The following is a 21,363-nucleotide window of genomic DNA, read 5'->3' on the forward strand; positions in this document are numbered from 1 at the left end:
TGGGAGGAAGGAATTAGAGAAATTACCAGCAATGGGAACCTATAGGTTTCCCCAAAGTACAATCGGAATAGAAATGTCAAGCGCACCTGGAGTTATTACATCCTGTGATGCTAACGACACATAATCCTATATACCAACTTGGTGATTTCACGAGTGTGTATGGCTACACTGCGGTGAGTGAATCCTGCCTTTCTCCCGGGGTGTCATTCCCTCCCCAGCAGAGCCTATGGAGCCTTCCCTGTCCTTCCCAGAGGCGGTCTGGCCGGGCAGAGCCTGAGGAAGTAACAGTGGGAGGCCCAGAGCACCCCAGAAGGAAGCTATCGGATCCCCAGTAGGGGAACGGGCAGGCGCCATTGGGTACTTCCATTAGTGCCTAATCTGGGTGCAACCTAAGTCCCTGGAACTGCTGAGCCACTCTGGTCCGGGTCCTCCCCCTTCCTGTCCTGCTCTCAGTTCTCCTTTCCCACCTCCTTCCCTTCTCCCTTTCCCAGGGTCTGTGCCTTGTTCTGCCAGGGACACTTCAGACACGGCTCTTTCCTTCAAGAGCCCCGGCTGCTAGTGTGCGCCCATCTTGTCTGGCCACGTTCCTTAGCTGAGGGGCTGCGGAGGGGGCGGGAGGAAGAGGAGGTGGTGGCAGCACAGTGGGGGGTCTGTGGCCAGGGGGCTTTCAGGAGAGGAGGCAGGACACCCAGGCCAGCACAGCACCCTAGGGTAGACCCTGGGCCAGCCCTTAGGACATAAAGCTGCCTTTTTTAAAAAAATATATTTTTTATTGATTTTTCACAGAGAGGAGGGGAGAGAGATAGAGAGTTAGAAACATTGATGAGAAAGGAACATCGATCAGCTGCCTCCTGCACACCTCCCACTGGGGATGTGCCCGCAACCAAGGTACATGCCCTTGGCCGGAATCGAACGTGGGACCCTTCAGTCCGCAGGCTGACGCTCCATCCACGGAATCAAACTGGTTAGGGCTATCTAGCTGCCTTTGCTGTTAGGGCAGGAAATCTCCTTCTGGGGGTCCTTTGAAGGAGGTGGGAGGTTGAAGGTCAAGGGTGCAGGGTCATTCACACAGTCCAGGAATCCCTTCCCAAACTCTACACCCCTGTGCCCAGCTCCCTAGGACACTGGAGCTGGAAGTGTGGTCACTGGGCCAGCCCCTGCAGCGTCAGGAGGGTCTCATTAGAAACGCACATTCTCAGGTTTCAGTGCCAGGGGGGCGCTGAGATGGTTTGCACCCTCCCCCCAACTCCGCAGGTAGTGACAGTCAGGTTGGGGGCCTGAAGTCAGCCCTGGAGGGAATAGTTACACCATGGAAATGGCAAACACTACAAATCAGTGCTTATGTTTCTTCTGGAGAACACTTTCCAGCACAGCCCTAGGCCCCCTCCAGAGCGGGAGGGTGGAGCCCAACAGTCCGTGATGCTGACACACACTCAGCTTTAAGGGCCGCTGTTCTGGTGGGTCAGCGCCCGTGGCATCATGAGAAAGGCCTGTAGAGTTCTGGATAGAAAGGGAAAGGTTAGGGTGGCCAAGAAGTAGGGTTTTGCAAGAAAGCTTCGGGAAAGGTAAAGAAAGGAGAAAGTAAACCAGACCCTGGGCCTTCCCTCTGGGCAGCCAGGCAGCCAGGCTGTGACAGGAAGCCCTCCTACTAGGAGGTGAGACTCCAGCCCAGGGGCTGGGAAGAGGTGCCTGGGGTGGGGTGCAGCCTGCGTGGAGGGTTCTAGGTCTTCCAGGTATCTAGAGGAGAGAGACGAAATCAATTAGTCTGAGTCATGAGATGGGGCAGAGGAGGGTGCGGGGGCGGGGAGCATGGAAAAATTGGTTAGAAAAACACCCTTTTCAATGACGTTTCTGCAGTAACAAAAAAAGCAAGTTTTATTAGAGGTACAAGAAAAAAAAATCCTGAGAAGTTTCTTTCAGGAATGAGGTGAAAATGGAAAATCACAGTTTCATACCTATTGCTATTCACATAAATGTGTGCAAAATGCCATGGCAATTTTCTTTCCTTTGTCCAATTTTGAAATATTTCAAAAATACAGAAGAATACAGGGGGAACTATAACAAAAGCTTTGTATCCACCACCAGAAATAGCAAGTGATAACATTTTTGTCATATTATCATTATCATTATTATTGAATTCATTGGGGTGACATCCAATATAATAAAGCAGTAATATGCAAATTAACCCTCACGCCCTCACAAGATGGCTGCCTACAACCAGGCTGGCAAGGGGGTTAGTGAGGGACAACCAAACGACTGAACAAGCAAGCTGTGTGGGGCAACCAGGCTGGCAGGGGGGTTAGTGAGAGATGACCAAACGACTGAACAGCAGGCTGCATGAGGCAACCAGGCCGGTGGGAGGGCTGTGAAGGGTGACCAGGCCAGCAGGGGTGGGTAGTGAGGGGCAACTAGGCTGGTGGGGGGGCAGTAAGAGGTGACCATGCTGGCAGGGGGGGCAGTAAGAGGTGACCAGGCTGGCAGGGGCGGGGCAGTAAGGGGTGACCAGGATGGCGGGGTGGGAGGCAGTTAGGAATGACCAGTCCAGCAGGGACGGGGCAGTTGGGGGCGATCAGGCAGGCAGGCAGGTAAGTGATTAGGAGCCAGCGGTCCAGGATTGTGAGAGGAATGTCCGACTGGCAATCAGACATCCCCCAAGGGGTCCTGGATTGGAGAGGGTGAAGACTGCTGGGCTGAGGGGACCCCCCTGCACAAATTTTGTGCACCGAGCTTCTAGTTGGTTAATAAAATTATATAAGTTGCAGGTGTACAGTTCTATAATATATCATCAGTATATTGCAGTGGTTCTCAACCTGTGGATCGCGACCCCTTTGGGGGTCGAACGATTCTTTCACAGGGGTCGCCTAAGACCATCAGAAAACACATATATAATTACATATTGTTTTTGTGATTAATCACTATGCTTTAATTATGTTCAATTTGTAACAATGAAAATACATCCTGCATATCAGATATTTACATTACGATTCATAACAGTAGCAAAATGACAATTATGAAGGAGCAACAAAAATAATTTTATGGTTGGGGGTCACCACAACATGAGGAACTGTATTAAAGGGTCGCGGCATTAGGAAGGTTGAGAACCACTGGTATATTGTATTGTGTGTTCACCATCCCAAGTCAAGTCTCCTTCCGTCACCATTTACCTCCCTGTACCTTTTCTGCCTCCCTAAACCCCCTTTCCCTCTGGTAATCACCATACTATTACCTGTGTCTATAAGGTTTTTTTTTCCTCTGCTTAATCTCTTCACCTTTTTCATCCAATCCCCCAACCCTCTCCCCTCTGACAGCTGTCAATCTGTTCTCTGTATCTAGGAGTCTGTTTCTATTTTTGCCTTTTAGTTTATCTTGTTCATTAGATTCCACATATAAGTGAAATCATATGGTACTTGTCTTTCTCTGACTGGCTTATTTCACTTAGCATAATACTCTCCAGGTCCATCCATGCTGTCACAAAAGGTAAGATTTCCTTCTTTTTACACCCACGTAGTATTCCATTATGTAAATGTACCCCAGTTTTTTATCCATTCATTTCCTGATGGGCATTTGGGCAGCTTCCAAATCTTGGCTATTGTGAAATCATGCTGCAATTAGCATAAGGGTGCATATATTCTTTCAAATTGGTGTTTGGGTTTCTTTAGATATATTTCCAGAAGTGGAATCACTGGGTCATTTTTAATTTTGTAAGGAAACTCCATACTGTTTCCACAGTGGCTGCACCAGTCTGCAGTCCCACCAACAGTGCACAGGGGTCCTCTTTTCTCCACATCCTCATCAACACTTGATGTTTGTTGATTTATTGATGATAGCCATTCTGACAGGTGTGAGGTGGTATCTCATTGTGGTTTTAATTTGCATTTCTCTGATGATTAGTGAGGTTGGGATCTTTTCACATGCCTACTGGCCATCTGTATGTCCTCTTTGGAGAAGTGTCTATTCAGGTCCTTTGCTCATTTTTAAATTGGGTTGCTTGGTTATTTGGTGTTGAGTTGTATAAGTTCTTTATAATTTTTTAATATTAACCCCTTATCAGATGTATCATTGGCAAGTACATTTCCCATTCAGTTGGTTGTCTTTTCATTTTGTTGATGGTTTCTTTTGCTGTGCAAAACCTTTTTAGTTTGATGTGGTCCCATTTGTTCATTTTTTCTTTTGTTTTCCTTGCCTGAGGTGATATATCAGAAAAAATATTGCTACAAGAAATGTCTGAGATCTTACTGCCTGTGTTTTCCGCTAGGATTTTTATGGTTTTGAGTCTAACATTAAGTCTTGAATCCATTTTGAGTTTATTCTTGTGTATGGTGTTAGAAGGTGATCTAGTTTCATTTATTTTGCATGTATCTGTCCAATTTTCCCAACACCATTTATTGAATAGACTGTCTTTACCCCATTGTCTGTTTTTGCCTCCATTGTCAAGTATTAATTGACCATAAAGGCATGGGTTTACTTCTGGGCTCTCTATTCTGTTCCATTGATCTATATCGCTGTTTTTATGGCAGTACCATTCTGTTTTATGACCTTGTAGTATAGTTTGATATCAGGTAGCATTAGTCTTCCAACTTTGTTCTTCTTTCTCAAGATTGCTGTAGCTACTCAAGGTCTTTTGTGGTTCCATGTAAATTTTTGGAAGCTTTGTTCTAGTTTTGTGAAATATGCCATTGGTATCTCGATAGGAATTGTTAAATCTGTAGATTGCTTTGAGTAGTATGGACATCTTAATGATGTTAATTCTTCCTATCCATGAACACTGTATAGGCTTCCACTTATTTGTATCTTCTTCAGTTTCTTTCTTCAGTATCTTATAATTTTCTGAGTACAGGTCTTTTGCATCCTTGTTTAAATTTATTCCAATATATTTTATTCTTTTTGAAGTAATTATGAACGGGATTATTTTTCTTAGTTTCCTTTTCTAATAGTTCATTATTGGTGTACTAGTATAAAAACACATCTGATTTCTGGATATTTCTTTTGTGTCCTGCTACTTTACTGAATTCATGTATCAGTTCTAGTAGTTTTTTGGTGGAATCTTAAGATTCTCCATATACAGTATCATGTTATCTGCAAATAATGACAGTTTTACTTCTTTCTTTCCAATTTTGGTTCCTTTTATTTCTTCTTCTTATCTGGTCACTGTGGCTAGGACTTCCAGTATTATGTTGAATAGGAGTGGTGAAAGCAGACATCCCTGTCTTGTTCCTGTTCTTAGGGGAAATGGTTTTAGTTTTTGCCCATTGAGTATGATGTTCACTGTAGGTTTTTCATATATGGCTTTTATCATGTTGAGATATACTCCCTCTATTCCCACTTTGCTGAGAGTTGTTTTTTTGTTTTTTTTTGTGTATGTGTTGTTGTTTTTTTATCAAAAATGGGTGTTGGATTTTGTCCAATGCTTTTTCTGCATCTATTGATATGATCATATGATTTTTGTCTTTTGATTTGGGTTTATGTGACATATCACGTTTACTGATTTGCGAATGTTGTACCAGCCTTGCATCCCTGGAATAAGTCCTACTTGGTCATGGTGTATGATCTTTTTAATATGTTGCTGGATCCAACATGCTAATATTTTGTTGAGGATATTAGCATCTATATTCATCAGGGATATTGGCCTGTAATTCTCTTCCTTTGTAGTGTCTTTACTAGTTTTGGAATTAGGATAATACTGGCCTCATAAAAAAAAGCTTGGAAGTGTTCCTTCCTCTTGAATTTTTTTGGAATATTTTGAGGAATACAGGTGTGTGTTCTTCTTTGGATGTTTGGTAAAACTCCCCTGTGAAGCCATCTGGACCAGGGCTTTTGTTTGCTGGGAATATTTTTTATTACTGCTTCAAGTTCATCCATAGTTATGGGCCTATTCAAGTTTTCTGATTCTTCCTGATTGAGTTTTGGAAGATTGTATTTTTTTAGGAACATGTTCATTTCATCCAGGTTGTCCAGCTTGTTGGAACATAGCTGTTCATAGTATTTTTTTAATCCTTTGTATTTCTGTGGGGTCAGTTGTTACTTCACCTCTTTCGTTTTTTGTTTTGCTTATTTGGGTCCTCTTTTTGTTTCTTGATGAGTCTGGCTAACGGTTCATCAATTGTGTTTATTCTTTCAAAGAACCAGCTCTTGGTTTCGTTGATCTTTTATATATTTGTTTTTAGTCTCTATGTCATTTATTTCCTCTCTGATCTTTATTATTTCCTTCCTTCTACTTACTCTGGGCTTTTCTTGTTATTCTTTGATTGCTCTATATTTTAATTGTAATTCCAGTTTGGCCCTGGAAGGAGGTGAGTATAACATCCACCTACTCTGCCTCTTGGATCTCCTTAGACTTTTATTTTTAAACAAAACCTTACAGACACCCTTTGTACCCCTCTCCTCCCCACAAAATTCAGCAGCTATACTGAAATGGATGGATATTATTTCCCATGCATGTGTTCATACTTCATCACATATGAGTTACTCATAAATATACCAGCAATGTTTTAAGTGCTTCTTAATTTACATAAATAGTATCATTCAGGAACTTGCTTTTCTCCTGACATTATCTTTCCAAGATATACCCATGTTGACTGATAGAGATCTAGTCCATTCATTTTAACTGATGAATGACATTAAACTGTACAAATAGATCACAATTTATCCATCCATCTACTGATGATGACATATATGCTGCTTCCAATTTTTCACTGTCACAAATGACTCTGCAGGGAACATCTTTTAACTTGTTCCTCTAGAGCATACGCCAGAAGTAGGGCTGCTCATCCTTGGGAGACTGCATTCCTAGTTTCATACATGGAGCAGCTTCATGTGGTCCATGTTGCTAACTTGCTCATTAGCTTGGTTGAACCAGGTCACACTTCCACCATGTGGATATGATAAGTCCTAAAGTATCCTTTATTCAGTATGCTTTTAGACTGTGTTCTTTCCTGAATATAAACCAGTTATGAGGATTTTCTCTAGTTCATTCCTGACCTTTCGTCTCCTAACTACTTTTCCCTAAAGTCTTAAATTCTTCAGCCATGAATTCTTCCACCAGTCAGGTTTTCCAAAATCTGAACCTAGTGGTCAGGGAAGGACGATCAGTATGTGTGATATAAGATGGAGGTGTGTGTGTGTGTGTGTGTGTGTGTGTGTGTGTGTGTGTGACTCTGTGTCTGTAGCTTTGTACTGAAGCCAACAAGAAGGACTGGGACAGGCAAGACTTTCCGCAATGTCTGTTTAACAATGCAGCAAAACCAGGAGAGAGGCAGGTAGCCAGCACAACCCAGAATTTCTCTCATGCTGTAGTCCCTTTCCTCCCCCTCTCTTCTTTGGTGTGGGTTACGGGGAGAATTGTCCCAGAATGTCACCTTATTGTCCTATCTTCCTGTCTCCCTACGCTACCAAACTCCAAACACTTCTCTAAGCCACGCGAACCAGGGGAGATGGAAAGAGGTGTCCTGGGGGTGAGGGGCAGTTTCATGTGCTCCATGTGGGGGAAAGGGCTGCCTTTTTGGCCTTGAGTCTAAGAGCTCTCTGTCCATGCCAAAGGCTGCCTCCTGCATCTGGGCCTTTGGGGTTGGGAGAGGTGCCAAAGCCTAGACTGGCAGTGCAGGGGACAGTCTAGATCCTGGCCACTGTCCCTGAGGTACACAGAACTGCCCTGGAGTTCCTTCCTTCCGAGGCCTATCACAGAAAGCCTTCCAGGCTTCTGAAGTGGACTTGAGATCGGGGGGTACATTAAAGGGACCACCATAAAATCACAGCCTCCAACTAAAATCATTTCAAGAGGCAGGAACTCACAGTGAATGAAAAAGTACAGTTCACAGTTAAATGGGAACATGCAAGGCCCTGATCCCAGGACTATTTTTGGTTTTTGTTTGTTTGTTTTTTTAAATATATTTTTAATTGACTTTAGAGAGGAAGGGGAGGAAGAGAGAGATAGAAACATCAATGATGAGAGGAATCATTGATTGGCAGCCTCCTGCACGCCCCACACTGGGGATCAAGCCCGCAACCTGGGCATGTGCCCTGACCGGGAATTGAACCATGACCTCCTGGTTCATAGGTCGATGCTCGAGCACTGAGCCACGCCGGCTGGGCTCCCTGGACTATTTTTAGATGGGACTTTTTTTCCTCCAACACCTGAAGTATGGCTAACAGGAGTTGTTTGTTTGTAGGGGGTATTTGTCCTTTCTCAAAAACATGATACCTAATACCCTTGGCTTCCTTATTCCACAGCCTCTTTTTTTTTTTTTAAACAATTTTTTTTAATTGCTTAAAGTATTACAAAGGGTATTACATATGTGTCCATTTTATCCCCCAGCCCTAGACAGTCCCCTAGCCTCCCCTATCTCCCAGTGTCTTATGTCCATTGGTTATGCTTATATGCATGCATACAAGTCCTTTAGTTGATCTCTTACGCCCCTACCTCCTGCCCCCCAACCCTCCCCGGCCTTCCCGCTGCAGTTTGACAATCTGTTTGAGGCAACTCTGCCTCTGAATCTATTATTGTTCAAAAGTTTATAATGGTCTCTATTATCCATGAATGAGTGAGATCATGTGGTATTTTTCCTTCATTGACTGGCTTATTTCACTTAGCATAATGCTCTCCAGTTCCATCCATGACGTTGCAAATGGTAAGAGTTCCTTCCTTTTTAGAGCAGCATAGTATTCCATCGTGTAGATGTACCACAGTTTTCTAATCCATTCATCTACTGATGGGCGTTTAGGCTGTTTCCAGATCTTAGCTATGGTGAATTGTGCTGCTATGAACATAGGGGTGCATATATCCTTTCTGACTGGTGTTTCTGGTTTCTTGGGATATATTCCTAGAAGTGGGATCACAGGGTCAAATGGGAGTTCCATTTTCAGTTTTTTGAGGAAACTCCATACTGTCTTCCATAGTGGCTGCACCGGTCTGCATTCCCACCAGCCACAGCCTCTTTTTGACAATGAATGGTCTGCCCTCGTGGACAACAGGTAGCTTGCCTCTGTCTAGAGGACAAAAGGCCTACACACGTGCCAAGGTTGTCCCAACAGAGGCCTCACCTCTGAGCCCCACCCAGCAGCCAAGGAGGATTCGAGGAGGTGACGTCAGCACTTTCCCAGCCCAGCTGGGACTGGGGACCAGTTAGGGAAAAGAGCCAATGTGAGTGACCGGATGCCACGACCATATTGGTACAGAAGCGGTGGAAAGCAAATGAGTCAGCAACAAGTTTAAGCAACGAGCGATTGCACCACGGGGCGTTTCTCAAATTCTTGTCTACTTTTAGAAAGTATGCAATGCCATTCAGCTGAGCGTCCTGATCCTGAAATAGTTACAGAAAATGTCAAAAATGCTGTGGATGAGGATGTCCCCGCATTTGCCTTTTTTCTAAAACAATAGTTAACAATTGTGTTAAGTGTCCCTGAGCAAATATGTTGATCCGGCTGTGCCTTAGTTTCCTCATCGGTAACATGACAGGAATGTGTGAAAAATGTCTCTGGGAATTCCTTCCAGTCTAACATTCTGTGATTTGATGTTATGCTCACATTCTTAATACCCAGGGAGGGTCTACACAATGCCAAGACCACTGGCCAATTCAGTTGGTGTGGACAAAATGTTCCCTCCAATCAATAAAACAGCCAGCTAATTGGCACAATTTTTCATTTCACAACTGGATGCTCTGGCATCGTCTTGAGCAGCAGCTCCGCCATGGTGGTGTCCTGACAGGCAGCATGTCTGGACACTTATAAGGTGTGTCAGAGGCAATTTGCTCATAATAACAAACTATGGAGGTTTTCAAATGATTGACAAACTTTTTATCAGTTAGAACAGGCTCAGTGTACCCCTGTTGTATGCCCCGTCACTCCCTGTGTTCCGATATGCTTCCCTGTACTGAAGAAGAAGCGTGGAGTTACAGCCATCAGCCAGGATTGCCTGTAACCCCGAGCCAACCCGGACCGCCAGGAGTTGTGTATGTGAATATCAACCACTACCTGCAATGTGTCATTTGAGGATGACTGACAGAGACCCTGGTCGCATGGTCAGCCATCAAGTCACTGGAGACTCCGGCCCAGGGACCATCTGATCCAGATGTGAAATGCTGCCAATCTCCTATGATCCAGCCACAAGCTGATGAAGAAAGTATTGAACAGGGTACAAAATGAAGGGTCTGTTTATCGTAAACGTCTCTTGATTCCAAAAGCATTATTTCACCATTGATTGGTTCATAGTTGAGAAGAGGAGGGGGCATGAGATCGTGTTTTTTGAGCACTCCGGTGTCTAGTCCTGTCCAGACACTCATGGCATCTTTGAATGCTACTTGTCAGGTCCTGTAAGGTTCCACTTTCTCCTCATCATGGTTTAGAATATTCATGTAATAGCAACATGTGCCAATCCAATGTCAGGGCATTTAATTACCAGTTTTAGACCCCCCCTGCCCCCCAGAATTCCCTCTCCCTCTACTAGGGGACTGGCAATAGTCTACTGGCTGTTCCATCATCAGTCTGAGTTTGGGGGGGACAATGAAGCAGAGTCCCCAGCCAACTGTGATGCCTGTAAATAACATCCCATGTGAGGATGAAAGAAAACTTGGTTGTTATAAGCCACTAAGATTTTGGGGTCACACATTACTGCAGCACAACTTAGTTTTGTGCTGACTGGTGCAAAGTTTTGTATGGTGGGGAAATGTGAGCTTTTGATCAAAAAGACCTAGGCTGGAATCTTAATGCATACTGACCTTGAACAAATTCATAACTTTTCTGGTCTCAGCTTCTTCATCTATAAAATGGTAATTATGGTTCTTATCTCATTATATTGTTATTAGGTTTGGAAACAGTATTTACAAAATATCTAGTATAAGATTTGGCACATAGTAGATGTTCCATTGTACTTATTTTAATTCCATTTAGTCCTTAAACTAGGCCTATTAATAAATAGAGATCATGGGATCAGAAGAGAACAAATAATTCATTATTGATGTTTCAAATGACATCATACATTAAGGAGAACCCTGGCCAGGGTCCCAAGGTTAAGTGGGTCCATCTGTGAAGCCATATGTGCCCACCCTCCCTGAGTTCAGAGAAGCTGTAGAAAGAGAGGAAGTCCTGAGGAGAGCATTTACAATTTAGTGTTTCTGTTGCTACAGGAAAGGCAGATTCCACTTATTGGAGTGATCATCAATACCTTCAGCTTATAAAATAGGAATATGGCAATGAAGTGGGCAGTTTCACTGAAGCTTGTTATCCTACCAAGGAAAGTGCTGGCCAAGGTCTTCCCAAAGGTCCAATGAGCTAAACTCCCCTCTTAAATCAGCTTATTAGTATACTCAGACCCACTTCAGCTGGCTCGCTGGGACCAGGAGCAATCTGGAGAGCAACTACAGAAGGGAGAGGTGCATGATAGAGGGGACCCTTTACCTCCTCCCACTCCCCACTGCATCTTCCCCTCTCTACCAATTCAGGCCTGTTAGAGCAGCAGGGGTGAGGACAGGGAAGATAGTGGGGGTCCCATCCCTCTCTCCCCACACTGATAACTCTGAAAACCATCACGTTCCAGGGCCAAAGCTGGCTGCAATTCCCTCTTATATTTAATTTGCTGAAGCATGTTACCTCCAAGCCCAGTTTTCTCCAAGGTCTGCTCTCAGATCTCTGTTTCTTTCTGAAATGCCACATCTTGGCCATGAACTTGGAATTATGAACATTCAATGGGCCACCCCATGGAGCTTCTCAATTCTGCCTCTGGGATGAAAACTTCCTGATCATATTCACATGCATGGAGTGCAGACAGCCACTCGGGGCCCAAGGAGAACTTGACTACCCAGTGTCATTCGTGGTAGATCAGGAAGGAAATGCTGCTTGCGACCTCCACAGCCTGTGCTGAATGAAAAATCAGGATATGTCCAGTTCCAGACAAAGCACTACATGCTCGGGGCAGCCGTTTCTTCTGCCCCTGACTTGCTCTTGACTAACTTTTAACTTTTCCCATAGCCCATGGCCCCAGGAGAATTCCCATGACCAGTGGGATGGCTGATCTCCAGCAAAGAGTGATTCTTCTAAGTTAGGAAGGTTTAACAAAAGTATGTATTAGATGTACATGGATTGGTGCTCAAGGGTTTACAGTCTGCTAAGAATGGGAATAAGACTGTAGGGTTGAGTCCAGGAGGGGCCAAGCAACCTCATTTTGATCAAGAGCTCAGATTGTACTCCTGATCCAGATTAAAATCTACAAAATGGCTTCTTTGACCATGATTGGGATAAGCATCCTGGCTCATGAGAGTCAAAATATTCGGGAACTCTGTGAGCCAGCTGTAAAACAATGGGTGGCTTGAACTTTATTATAGTGAGATATTTACACCATGGAACTTGGCAAACTCTACACATCAGGGCGTGTGTGTGTGTGTGTGTGTGTGTGTGTGTGTGTGTGTTTAGAGCTACTTTACCTAGCTTCCCATGGCTTCTTGAAAAGCCATTTCTTTCATTGGAAAAACTATTCCAGGGATAGAATCTAAGGAATCAGTTTTGTATACGGGGAGAACATAGCCCCCCGGAACCTTAGACAGTCATAAGTATGCTTTAAAAAGTGCAATATTGATAGAAACTTTTACCAGACAGGGGGCGGTGGCTTTCATCCTTATGCTGAGATAGTAAAAGCTTTAGCTGAGGTGAAAATGACATGTAAATGCTGGGGGTTAGCACTGTAGGAGTGCGCAGCCATGTTCCATAAAAAGCCTTTACTGGATTCTCAGTGGAGCAGGGGTCTCTCACCGATACAGCTCCCAGGTAGCAGTCTCTGCCCCTCAAGTCTGCAGGGGGGAGGCGCCTGGGACTCAGCAGACTGTGCCCCATGCTGTGGGGCTGCTGTAGGAGGGACACAAAGCTTGGAATAACCTATGTTGAGACTGAAATATGTCCCCTCACAATTCATGTTGAAATCCCAACCCCCAATAGGACTATATTTGGAGGGCCTTGAAGGAAATAATTGAAGTTATATAAGGTCATAGAGGCGGGGCCCTAGTTCAATAGGACTGGTGCCTTCATAATAAGAGGAAGGGACACCAAGGAGGTGTGCATACGGAGAAAAGGGCATGTGAGACACAGCGAGAAGGCAGCGTCTGCAATTCTCACCAGAAATCTAACCTGCTGGCACCTTGATCTCAAACTTCCAGCCTCCAGAATTGTGAGAATATCAATTTCTGTTATTTAAGCCTCCCAGTCTGTGGTATTCTGTTATACTAGTAAATTAGTGTTTTAAAAAAGAACAACCATAGCCCTATTCGGTTGGGCTCAGTGGATAGAGCATTGGCCTGCGGACTGAAGGGTCCTGGGTTTGATTCCAGTCAAGGGCACATGCAGGGTTGCAGGCTCGATCCCCAGTAGGGGGCATGCAGGAGGCAGCCAATCAATGATTCTCTTTCATCATTAATGTTTCTCTCTCTCTCTCTCTCTCTCTCTCTCTCTCTCTCGCTCTCTCTCTCTCTCTCTCTCTCCCTTCCTCTCTGAAATAAATAAAAATATATTTTTAAAAACCCAATCATATTCTAATATGAATTAGCCACGCAACTAATACAATCTACCATGCAGATGGCTTGTTTTCTCTTTCTGTCTGTTTATTGATCAATTTTGCAGGATAAGACTCCTTTCCACAATCCTTCAGGCCCTCCTAACCCTGCCTGAGATTCTCAGTGGTCCCAGTCACCCAACAGGGAAGCCAATGGATAGAACCCACGGAGACTGAATCAGAACCTCGGCAGGTCATCATAGTGGGGAGACTAAGACCGAACATGGGCGAACTTGGCTCTGTCAGCCCCTAGCTGTGGGATTGTAGCCAAGCCCTCATTCCCTCTGTGCCTCAGTGTCCTCATCTGTATAATGGGAGCAAAAATATCATCCTTCCTCAGCGGAGTCTGGTGAGGAGAAAATGAGATGCTGTAAGGATACGCACATAGCACAGCGCACAGCGAGCTCCCCCCTCAAGCAAAGGCCGTCTGCGCACAGCCTGGGTGGGGACAAAGCTGTCTGCCCAGCACTGGGTGGGTGGAGGATGCCAAGCGGATGGAGAGGGTGCCTAGAGGCAGGTTCTTTCCTCTCCACGTGACCTTCTCTGTGGAGGACTACGTCATCTTCCTAAGACAGCTCCTCCTGGCACCAAGGCCTGCCCTCAGTTGAATTCATCTCTCTCCTGATTGTCCCCAGACTGGATGAGCCCCTCTTCCTCCCCATGTGAACAAACAAGATAATGAAGGAAAGGTTTCATAGCGAGCCCGGCGCTCAGCAAGCACCGGTAAACAGTCACTGTTTCTATCTACACAGCAACGTTCACATCATCCCTCACTGCACCTGCGGCCAGGGCTTTTGAGGCATCATTTAGAGCCAGCGGTTCTCAACCTGTGGGTCGCGACCCCCTTTGGGAGTCGAACGACCCTTTCATAGGGGTCGCCTAAATACATCCTGCATATCAGATATTTACATGACGATTCATAACAGTAGCAACATTACAGTTATGAAGTAGCAACGAAAATAATTTTATGGTTGGGGGTCACCACAACATAAAGAACTGTATTAAAGGGTCGCGGCATTAGGAAGGTTGAGAACCACTGATTTAGACCCTTCCAATGGGAATGGTATTGAGTAATGGTATTAACCAACCTGGTTCGGTGTTACTAAGGGGAAAATCTCCCTTCATGCCGAGAGCTTCTCCAATTCCTTCCCAAACATCGGAGAGTGAACAGGCTGAACTCTGCCAAGAATGACCCCCGCCAGGGCGAAGCAGAGCCCAGCAGTGGACCTTCCTGATGTCCCGTCCTCCTTGCCACGTCTGGGGGCGGCCATCGGCTCAGCTCTGTGGCCTTACTGAACTGCAGCACTCACCTCCAGCTCTCCTGGCCTTCACCATGAGCTAGAGCTCTTGTGGCCTGGGAGGAACAGAAGCCAGCACCTGCCCTGGCCCCTGACGGGAGAGAGAGAGACTGGCAGCCGGGACTTGAGCAGCAGGACCAGCTCCACTTACAGGTGGTCTGGAGCCAGGGCCGTTGGCCAGGCTGAGGCCAACTCAATGAGCTCCGGACAGTCGGCGTAGTGCTTTGGATCCTACTCTCCAGCCCCACCCTTCAAGTGACTACAAACTCCTTCAGCACTTTTCTATTCTCCCTTCCCCTGGGATCATGCTGAGCACACAAGGATGCTCAGGTAGAAGTCACTTTGTCTCCCCGTGTCACCTGCGGTTAAAGTCATGTTCTGGGATGCCCTGCTTTGTACCTACAAGAGAGCAGGCTTTGCAGTCAGGCGACATTAGGGGTGAGTTTACAATCTAACCTTATCAAGGAGCTGGTTCCCAAGGGACCTTTCGATGGAAATTAATGATAACAAACTCAGCAAAGAGCTGAGCCCGAGAAAAGGACTCAGGTGAGGAAAATTCTCTTGCTGATTCAAAAAAGGGCAGTCACAAGTTTGGAACATCCTGGAAACATTACATCTCCCTATAATTATTTTCTCTTTCTCTCTACAGACTACGAGGAAGCAGGGCTAAGGCAAAGAATCCAAAGACAAACTAAGACAAAGAGACTTCCTCTGAGAAGCTGGAAGGAATCAGGAGGGGGGTCCTAATTAAACATCAGTGATGGGGCCGGAGAGCCGGACCCTGACACATCCGGCCAGACGTGGAGCGCGCCTGAGAAGCTCGAAAGCTTCAGCGTCAATTAATTCTCCCCGAGCCCAAGGAGGATGAGACAAATAAGGACAATGGCACTAGTAATGGAGACACAGGTTTATGCCCAAGTTCTTGCATTTCTTTGGATCTAACGCCAACTACATATCCTACTTTAAATTAATATTTTTAATCCTTTGTTCTTGGTTATTTGAATGAAGAGCTCTATTTTGATTTATGTATTTAAAAGAACACCAATGCCACCGGAAAAGCACGCGTCAGTGATGAATGCCATTGGGGAACCAAGCGATTCAAGCCCAGCTAAGCATCTGGTGGCAGTTTGTTCTGAGCACAGGCAAGGAGCCTCAGAGGAACCATGTGTGTGGGGTGTTAGCGATGGGAACCTATACAGTTCTTGTAACTGTCATAATGCTTGATCAATACTTAGTCATAAAGCCTACCCTGGAAGGACAAGGTTTAAAAGCCCGGAAAGTATCAAGAGCCAATATCCTGACGACGAGTGAAAAACTGAGAGGGGGATCGGCTCGACGTTTCCCTGGGGGAGGTGCTGCTGTGCTTTCGACAAAAATGTAAGTAAAAGGTTGAGGCAGTGCCAGGGGGAGGCCCAGCACGTCTGCCCCACCCTGCTCCCTGGCTGCATTTGTTTCGATGGAAGGGATGAAAGGAATGTTCCCAATATCCTCACACAAAGCACTTCAAATTCTGCAATCGCACAGGCAGAGGCATTCTGGGTTTATGTGAAGTCAGAGCCCTTGGGGGTTCCAAGAGCCCAAGGGAGGTTCTTGGGGTTCTGCGATGTGCTGGGGCCACTCCTTGCTCAGAGAGGTAGAAAGGGAAACATTGGGATCCCAACAGAGAGGTGGCCAAGTGCCTTGTGGCAGAAACACCTGCTTCTCACCAAATACCCCTGCACGTACCCACACGTCCAGGCCTCTTATTGCTACCAGGGAGATCTCAGTTGTTATCTTCTTGAGGGAAGGGTTTCGGGCAAGAGACAAAGCACAGCAAAGCAAGAAGTTATTGTCCGCAGCAAAAGCACACTCAGCTGGGACATTTAGTAAAGCGGGGGACCGTGGAACAAGGAAGGGCTCAGCAGAGAAGAAGCAACAGGAGCGCCTAGGCTGGCTGGTCTGGCTCACTGAGAAGTCAGAGGGGGAGGTGGGGCAGGGCCTTCGCCCTGGCTGGTGTGGCTCAGTTGGTTGGAGCATCATCCAGTGCACCAAAAGGTTGTGGGTTCGATCCCCAGGGGGAGTGTATGAGAAGCAACTGATGGATGTTTCTCTCTCACATTGATGTTTCTCTCTCTCCTTCTCCCTTCCTCTTTCTAAAAATAAATTTAAAGGGGGGGGAGGGGTCCTGGAGACATGTTCAGGGTAGCCCAGAACTCCCTTGGCTACAAGTCTCCTGAGGAGCCTGAGAGCTTAGGAGACGCATGCCTGTGTGGGAAGAAGAGGGGGAAAGGGAAAGGCTCAGGCGTGCTCCCCAGAGAGAGAGCACACGCTGTGTTCTTTGTCCTGAGGGTTTTTATTTCTTTCTTTCAGGCCGCAATCTTAGGGGAGGGTTCAGGGGACGGTTTCAGCAGAACATGCATCCGTTTTCCAGGTGTGGTCTTTCAGGGTTGTGGTCTCCACGGACTGGCCGGCATCAGGCAGGGTGTCCTCAGCCACTGCAGCTGGTCCTGAGGAACTCATGGGCTGCTCTTCTGGCCCTGGAGCTGAAATACACCAAGGCCTAGACGTTATCTTTAGGGGGGAAAAGTCAGGGGGTCTAAAGCGATTGACCAGCCATATGCTAGGAAGGGAAGGTTACCCGAGGGCAAGGCCCTTGTTTTCCTAGTGTGGCCCGTGGCTTTCCCCCCTGGTGACCTTTTATATGTATTAGTGATTTCAGGGAGAGAGGAAGGGAGAGGGAGAGAGGAATAGAAACATCTATGAGAGAGAAACATCAGCATTGGTTGGCAGGCTGCCTCCTGCACCCCCCACTGGGAATAGAGCCCGAAACCCAGGCATGTTCCCTGCCTGGGAATCAAACCGGTGACCTCTCCATGCATGGGTTGACGCTCAACCACCGGGCCCTGGTGACCTTCCGTACCTGGCCCATGGTCCTTGCTCTGCTTGTGTCTGTCTAACTGCCTCTCACATGATCAATCAGGGGCCATGTGGCTGCCAGCCGAAGCGACGGGTGTTGCTTCTGGGCTAAAGCATGAAAGAGCTGGCCCCGACATGCCCAGACTAGAGGCCATAGAACCCCTTCCAGTTACTCCTGTGGGCCCTGAGGATGTCACTGATCTTCCCTGGGTATCATTTTCCTCATCTGGAAACGCAAAGTTAGATAAGTTGACAATTTTGCTCTGTCGTTCCCTAGTTTTGTATTTTTTCAAATTTCAGCCTAAAACTGACTCAGAGGTTACCAGTTACCACTACACGGGTCCGTCTCTCCCTATCTATGTACCTATCTGCTTCTCCCTCTACTCACCTATCTACCCACTGAGCCACTCACCCTCCCAATGGCTCCTGTTTCACTGGAAAGGGAGCTGAGACTGCTAGAATACTGCTGGGATTCAGCAGTTTGCCTCTTCCTCCCTGCATCCTGAAAGGCCCGAAAGGAGCCCAGCTGTCCTTTGCTGTGATGGTTGATTTGAGGTGTCCCCTGGGCGGGGCCACGGTGCCCAGAGAGTTGATTAAATCCTATTCTGGGTGTTTCTGTGAAGGTGTTTTGGAGGATGTTAACAATGAAACCAGTGGGCTCTGAGAAAAATAGATTGCCCTCCATAACGTGGGTGGGCCTCGTCTGATCAGCTGAAAGCATAAATAGAGAAACAGGAGAGAATTCTCCAAGAGAGGGGATCCCTGGGCCCGAGTGTGGAGAGGGGATGGAAAACAAATCTGTTCTCGGTTTCTCTTTCTGGTGGGGGAGACAGATACCGAAGCCAGGATTCTAATAGGGCGTGGTGAGTGCTATAACAGAGGCATGAGACCGGGAGAGGGACGCCTTCCTCATCCCAGAGGGTGGAGGAGAGCTCCCTGCAGGAGGTGACATCCCTGAAGGATGAGCAGAATGTAGCCAGATACAGAAAGAGGCGGAAGGTGTTCCAGGCAAAGGGACCCACAGGTGCAGAGGCACAAGGGCATGAGAGAGTCTACACGGCTTGAGCTGTGGCTCACAACCACCAGCAGGCAAGTTTGGGGCCAGGATAATGAGGAATAGTGGACATGGGTACAGCCCAGCAGCCGTCGCCAACCTTTCTGACCTCACGGACCAGCAGTGGCCCGCGGGCCACCTGTTGGCGACCCCTGGCCCAGAGGATCAGGGGAGCAGGTGTAGCCTGCTCCCTGGTTCTGTGAGGACCAGACCCTGCCAACACCTTATCCCATTAGCAGTGTCCCCCCGTCTCTGCTGACACTGCCCAGGACCAAGAAATTGCAAGACTTGTCCCCAGCCACAGCCATGAACACTTCTCCCCTCTGTACCACCTGCAAAAACATGCACACACGTGCGACACTCAGTCACATATACACAGGCAAACATGCTCAGACACACACACACACACACACGTGCAGAAATGGAGGGTCCTGCCCTGAAAATGCAAGGCCCTGCTCAGAATTTGCTAAACACAAAACTAGTGCTGTCCTAGCACCTGTCTCAGAACTGCCCCTCCCTCCACATCTGCACCCCGTCACCCCCCAGAGTGGCCCCTCAGCCGTCAGCCCCCCGGCACCAGCCCCACAGCCCCATCCGGGAGGGCTCTGCCTGTCATTTGGGAAGAGCAAGCAGCGCTGTGCTGTGCTTTGCAAACCTCCCCCGACTCCCCCAATTCTTCTTTTTCTGGAGAGCACTTAGCAGGAAAGGCTAATTTATGAAGTCCCTGAAGATTTGAACTTTCCGCAGAATTGGCTGCTGCTTCCAGTGGGTTAGAGTCTAATTGGAGTGGAGCAGAAGCCAGGAGCTGTGCTGGGGAGGGGGAGGGAGGGCAGAAGCCACGCTGGGCCAGGGTCCCCAAGCCCGTCCTCTCCAGCAGGGAGCGGAGAAACACCCAGAGCGTGTGTGTGTGTGTGTGTGTGTGTGTGTGTGTGTGTGTGTGTGTGTGGTGGGGGTGTAACACTGGGCACCGATGAGCCCAGGAAGGCAGAGAGGTCAGGCTCTGTGGTTCCAGTGACCACCATCATTGCTAACATCCTAGCAAATCCACCAGCTCCTCAAACCCTGGAGGCTCTTAAAGGAGCACCGTCTACCCTGTTCTTTCCAAGGTCACAAGATCAAATGCAGCCTATGTCTACTCCACTCCTGAGATTTTCTCAGGACAAGGGCCCACCTGGGCACGTCAGTTAGTGTCGTCCCCATACACCAAGGTTGCGGGTTCGATCCCTGGTCAGGACACACACAAGAATCAACCAATGAATGCATAACTAAGTGGAACAACAAACCAATGTTTCTCTCCCCACCCCTTCATCTCTCTCTAAAATCAATAAATATATATATATATTTTTTTATATTTTTTTATTGATTTTTTTACAGAGAGGAAGGGAGAGAGATAGAGAGTTAGAAACATCGATGAGAGAGAAACATCAATCAGCTGCCTCCTGCACATCTCCCACCGGGAATGTGCCCGCAACCAAGGTACATGCCCTTGACCGGAATTGAACCTGGAACCTTCCAGTCCGCAGGCCGACGCTCTATCCACTGAGCCAAACCGGTTTCGGCAATAAATATATTTTTTTTACAAGAGGCTTAATTCTGGAGAGACCTCCCCGCCCCCACTCCCTTGTCTTAGAGCACTTACTTCAGAAAACTTGCCATTGGAAGTGTTTCTCTGTCAGTTTGAAATGTATGTAAATCTTTTCCAAAGCGGAACAAGCCTCTTGCCAGCTTTATGACCCAGGCAGGACCCAGAGCCATGTCTTCGAAGTGTAATCATCCAGGCAGACAGTGCCCTTCGCCCTTCGCCCTTCGCCCTTCGCCCGGCTTCCGCAAGAGGGGAAGACCCTAACTGCGGCTCCAGTTGCAGAACTAGCTCTTGTTATAAAGAGTTGAGAAGTTTGTTTTTCTTTGATAAAGGTGATTGGCATGACACATGGGCAAGTTCTGTCACCTGAGGGGTGAGAGCTGCCCGTCTACAGGCAAGGGGGCGGTCCCTTTCAGTCCTGGCAACCTCTTAGCAGGTTGCCTGTAATGGGCTTCATATTCTGGTGCCACGCTCATTCAATAGGAAGTTTGTTTTACATTCTATTTCCCTAGCAATGTCCACACTCTCCTAAAAAGAGTTCAGGGCAATGCCCTACTCAGCTCCTCTGTGGGGAGGGGTGCGGGATGTGGAGCATTCCATGTGCCAGGTCGGGTCCTGCAGGGATAACGGAGCCAGCTGTCGCCTGGAAGAAACCGCTCTACTTCGCCCTGGACCTGGGGGTAACCTGGCAGCTGGCCCGTGCCCCCCAGCCCCAGCCCGCCCTCCTCACCAGGCTCTTTGCCCTCGGTTCACCTTGCTCTCAGGCGTTGGTTGTTAAACTGCTTTTATTTTCCTTTTAGAACAGTCATCCTATTCAGCAGTTCTTTTCCATTCTGCATGCAAAGCCCGCATAGAACAGATGCACAGCAGACGTGTGCAGGTCCCGCCTCTGTGGCCAGTCCCCTTCGTTCCTCATTCATCTGGACCCCACTGATGACAATGTTTTCATCACTTTTCTAGGCAAAGACTAAAGCGCTTTGCTTTTTCGGTGAAGAAAGATTATGGC

The sequence above is a fragment of the Myotis nattereri genome (genome assembly GCF_964212035.1).
Source record: "Myotis nattereri genome assembly, chromosome: 11".
NCBI classification, from domain to species: domain Eukaryota; kingdom Metazoa; phylum Chordata; class Mammalia; order Chiroptera; family Vespertilionidae; genus Myotis; species Myotis nattereri.